The sequence below is a fragment of the Phallusia mammillata genome, unplaced genomic scaffold, assembly GCF_965637545.1.
Source record: "Phallusia mammillata unplaced genomic scaffold, kaPhaMamm4.hap1.1 HAP1_SCAFFOLD_123, whole genome shotgun sequence".
NCBI classification, from domain to species: Eukaryota; Metazoa; Chordata; class Ascidiacea; order Phlebobranchia; family Ascidiidae; genus Phallusia; species Phallusia mammillata.
In genome coordinates, this window is record NW_027648871.1 from 1 (window position 1) to 5,000 (window position 5,000).

General features: G+C 52.4%; 3 non-coding genes across 3 annotated transcripts in view; all 3 read left to right on the forward strand.

Annotated features, from left to right (window-relative positions):
* The first annotated feature begins 2,248 nt into the window (after positions 1-2,248).
* LOC145207626 (small subunit ribosomal RNA) lies at positions 2,249-4,072 on the forward strand. The gene has a single exon (XR_013854110.1). It is a non-coding gene; the product is annotated as a small subunit ribosomal RNA (ribosomal RNA).
* A 301-nt stretch (positions 4,073-4,373) lies between these two features.
* On the forward strand, positions 4,374-4,527 carry LOC145207614 (5.8S ribosomal RNA). Its single transcript, XR_013854099.1, has one exon. It is a non-coding gene; the product is annotated as a 5.8S ribosomal RNA (ribosomal RNA).
* A 319-nt stretch (positions 4,528-4,846) lies between these two features.
* The window catches only part of LOC145207619 (large subunit ribosomal RNA), a 3,686-nt gene continuing 3,532 nt past the window's right edge, over positions 4,847-5,000 (forward strand). The window contains exon 1 of the ribosomal RNA XR_013854103.1: positions 4,847-5,000. This exon is cut by the window's right edge and continues 3,532 nt beyond it. This is a non-coding gene — a ribosomal RNA (large subunit ribosomal RNA).

Here is a 5,000-nt window from a genome sequence, read left to right on the forward strand (position 1 = left end):
GAACCGTCTCACGATTTTTTATGAGATCAGCGAACCAGTTAGCATTACTGGTTACTGTCAATGAATTTTAGTAACAGAACCGGTTGAAAAAAAATTGAATTCCACCACTGGTTACAATCCTTCAATATTAGCATTCAGCATAACTGCCAGTGTTGAATATTTCAATAAAAAGTAAACAAAACATAGTTAATCTGTCCATTAAAACAAGGTGGTATTTGTATCCTTTTTTACTAATCCCTTGTTTATGCAAAATGAATTGAAATGGTACATGATTTCTTCAGCAGTCAAATATTGTCCATGAATACAAAGTTTTTCTTCGTCATAAAACTGAACAGTTATTGTTGGTTCCGAGCCATCATGAGCAACGTTAGTGTTAATCGGGCAGAGGCGATTGGTTTTTCGACTCTTTTCTCCCGAAACAGTCATCCAAAAAGATTTTGTGGATGTTGAATTTTTTTCCCATGGACACATATGGATTTGGATCGAAGAAACGTTTGTCAAGTCGGGTCTCTTTCTGGCAATCTTCACCAATTTTCCAATCACGGTTGGCACAAACCTAGGTGGACCGGCCATCACTTAATCACCTGTATGAAAAAGCACATCAGATACTTCTGTTGAAGTATTGTAGATCAGTCTGCAGAGTATGGCAGCTGTGTGCGCGATTAATAAAAAAATGCATGCTAATTTCTCAGGGTTGCACATTAGAATTTTGCACCAAAGGCATTTAATAGGCCTGCTTTGACCTCTTTCACTTGCTTTGCGCCTGCTGAAATTGGTCTCGTTCGCGAACTTACGGGTCGTGCACGCGCGTACAAGCGGGACATATCGCCCAATATCTCGTCGGGAACTGCCATTTTCTGCAGACTGGATTCTAGATGAAGCATAATGGGTATGTTGCCAAAAGAAAACAATAAGATTACTGTATGACTGTAGTCAGGGATGAATTGAGCACTTTAGAGGCCCAGAGCACCTGACAAGTAAATCTAGCCTGAAGTACTGTTGCATACTTAGTTAGTACTTAACATCCACAGAAAACAACACACATTTAGACATTTAAAACAAAGTCTTTGGGAATGTAACGTTTCTATAGGGGCCTTTCCCTTGAGAACATACTTACTTTGCTTGGTGGTTAGTGCGGTCCTGGCAGTAATAAACAAACAATATACCTGATTTTTGATGAGGTAAATTAAATATCACGTCAATTATTGATCCGAGTAAAAACAAAAAACGTACAAAAATATCTCAGTAAACTTGGCAAACAGTGCGAGGCAGCTTAATTCGTAACAAGTAACAAGTTTACTTCGTACATGATTATTATGAAAATTGCAAACTTACCTGGAATATCAAATAAGCTTCAAATTTCTCGTCCACAGCCGCGGCGGGGTAGCGGGGCATGCGGTGCCGCGAAAATTTTTTGCTCCCGCGCAAGGCGCCAGGACCCCAGTGCGCGATGGCTGTGTGTCAAACAGTGCCTGCAAGCACTTTGGAACACTTCTAGCATGGGCCGCATTTTTAGACCCACCCCGGCTCGATGGGACCAGCCGCGGCCGGGTACCGGGGCATGCGGTGCCGCGCAAAAAGATTTTTTTTTTTGACTCAGGTGCGTCATTGCTATGTTGAAATCAGCGCATGGCAAGCCATTGGAACGGCTTGGGCACGTGTGCCACTTTTTCGAACCGTCGGGACATCGGGGTGACTGGGCGGTTTGGGCCGGACCAGGCCGGGGGAAAACCCAATTTTTGTTGATGTGCCCCCTGATGCCAGCAGGGGGTCCGCATAAAGTTTTTTTACTATATATGAGGGGTAACTCTCTCTGGGTGAGCGGTTGTGCGCGAAGTCTGCGTTGATGCTGTGAAGCGTTACGGAGGCCAACATGCGCTGTGTAAAAGCCCCGCTCCCTCGTGCTTGCGCGTGCACGTGTATGGCAGTGCTCCGTATGGCGGTAGGCTCGCTGGGCAGATGTGCTGCTGCTCGTCCGACGCCAATCGCTCTCTTCGGAGGTGTCTCACGCCACGTGGAAGATCGGTTCAGGAGCCCGGAATCTCCGTGTGCTTTGCCGACCGTGCGCTGCTTGCGACACGGCCGCTGCCGCGGAGTGATGGCTGTTTTCGGAGTTCGCGCGGCGAACGAAGCGAAATACGTCGGACTCGTCTTCCCCCGTGGAACTGACGAATCGAGAAGGTGCGGCGGCGACGCGGATGCGCGCTGCCCGAGCTGCCGCCGGCAACGGCGATTGCTCACGGTTAGCTACCTGGTTGATCCTGCCAGTAGTCATATGCTTGTCTCAAAGATTAAGCCATGCAAGTCTAAGTACGCGCTCTCGTACAGTGAAACTGCGAATGGCTCATTAAATCAGTTATGGTTCATTTGATCGTACATCGTACGTGGATACCTGTACAAAATCTAGAGCTAATACATGCGGCAGGCGCCTGCCTCACGGCGGGCGTGCATTTATCAGTCCAAAAACCGACCGGGCCGGCGTTTCGTCGCGCCCGACACGTCTTGGCGACTCTGGGTAACTCAGCGGATCGCACGGTCTCGCACCGGCGACGGATCATTCAAGTGTCTGCCCTATCAACTTTCGTCGGTAGGGTATCGGCCTACCGAGGTTCTTACGGGTGACGGGGAATCAGGGTTCGATTCCGGAGAGGGAGCCTGAGAAACGGCTACCACATCCAAGGAAGGCAGCAGGCGCGCAAATTACCCATTCCCGACGCGGGGAGGTAGTGACGAAAAATAACAATACAGGACTCTAAACGAGGCCCTGTAATTGGAATGAGCACACTTTAAAACCTTTAACGAGTATCCATTGGAGGGCAAGTCTGGTGCCAGCAGCCGCGGTAATTCCAGCTCCAAAAGTGTATATTTAAGTTGTTGCGGTTAAAAAGCTCGTAGTTGGATCTTGGGCGCAGGCGGCCGGTCCGTCGCAAGGCGTGCACTGGCCGCACCTGGCCCTCACCCCCGGCGCTCCGCCGGTGCCCTTGACTGAGTGTCGGCGGCGGCCGGGACGTTTACTTTGAAAAAATTAGAGTGTTCAAAGCAGGCGGCTCGCCTGAATAATGGTGCATGGAATAATGGAATAGGACCTCGGTTCTATTTTGTTGGTTTTCGGAGCGCGAGGTAATGATTAAGAGGGACGGACGGGGGCATTCGTACTGTGCCGCTAGAGGTGAAATTCTTGGATCGGCGCAAGACGAGCGACTGCGAAAGCATTTGCCAAGAATGTTTTCTTTAATCAAGAGCGAAAGTCAGAGGTTCGAAGACGATCAGATACCGTCCTAGTTCTGACTATAAACGATGCCAACCAGCGATCGGGGGGCGTTAGTTTGACGACCTCCCCGGCAGCTTGCGGGAAACCAAAGTCTTTGGGTTCCGGGGGAAGTATGGTTGCAAAGCTGAAACTTAAAGGAATTGACGGAAGGGCACCACCAGGCGTGGAGCCTGCGGCTTAATTTGACTCAACACGGGGAATCTCACCCGGCCCGGACACAGTGAGGATTGACAGATTGAGAGCTCTTTCTTGATTCTGTGGGTGGTGGTGCATGGCCGTTCTTAGTTGGTGGAGCGATTTGTCTGGTTAATTCCGATAACGAACGAGACTCTGGCTTGCTAACTAGTTACGCGACCCGATCGGTCGGCGTTTAACTTCTTAGAGGGACTAGTGGCGTTTAGCCACACGAGATTGAGCAATAACAGGTCTGTGATGCCCTTAGATGTTCGGGGCCGCACGCGCGCTACACTGACCGGATCAGCGTGTGCTCGCCTTGGCCGAAAGGTCCGGGTAACCCGCTGAACCCCGGTCGTGCTAGGGATAGGGAATTGCAATTGTTTCCCTTGAACGAGGAATGCCCAGTAAGCGCGAGTCATCAGCTCGCGTTGATTACGTCCCTGCCCTTTGTACACACCGCCCGTCGCTACTACCGATTGAATGGTTTAGTGAGGTCCTCCGATTGGACCTGGCGCGGTCGGCAACGGCCGGGCCGGTGTCCGAGAAGACGATCTAACTTGATCATTTAGAGGAAGTAAAAGTCGTAACAAGGTTTCCGTAGGTGAACCTGCGGAAGGATCATTAACGGTCGACGTTGGGCGTCAGCGCACAACGGTCGAGGCGAGGCTCGAGAAACGGCTGCGACCGCACGTGCGTCACTCCAATGTGCGCGCGTGCGCGACCGCCCGAACGGCGAAGGTACCCCGGCCGCTGCCGGGATCCCAACGCCACCGGTCACCTGGTAAATTGCGCGCCGAGTGCCAGCTCCGCGAAGCCGGCTTCATGCGTCGGCGAACCGACTAGGTCGGGTCGACCGCTCGGCGCCAGTAATTTTCGAATGCTACCACATTGTGCGCGGCGCAGTGCAGAACAAATGTCAATCGAGGGCTCTTGGCGGTGGATCACTCGGCTCGCGAGTCGATGAAGGACGCAGCTAGCTGCGTGAATTAATGTGAATTGCAGGACACATTGAGCATCGACGTTCTGAACGCAAATTGCGGCGTCGGGTCAATCCCGGAGCCGCGCCCGCCTCAGGGTCGCGTTTCAAACGCTCCCGCGCGGTTTGTCTCCCCTAAAAAGGAGAAGCCGCGTCGGGCTGGTGCGGTGTCGGCTGGCGGTCCGTACGGGCGCGCTGGTCGTCCCGCTTATGACAGCACGAACTGCCTACTGCGTGCAATTTGGGTTGCGACGCGGCACGGCGACGCAGGCGAGCGAGTCTCGCGAGTCGGCCTCGAAGAGGACTGCGGCTCGCGAGCTCGCCCTGCCAGTCAAGCGCCCGCCGTCTAATGCCCGTCGCAGAACGCCCGCCGCCGCGGTAGGCTGCTCGTCGACGAACGCCTGGAGCTGGGCTCCAATTTTCGGCCTGAGGTCGGACGAGGTTACCCGCTGAATTTAAGCATATTACTAAGCGGAGGAAAAGAAACTAACGAGGATTCCCTCAGTAACGGCGAGTGAAGCGGGATGTGCCCATCGCCGAATCCGCGTGCTCTCGAGGCGCTCGGAATTGTGGCGT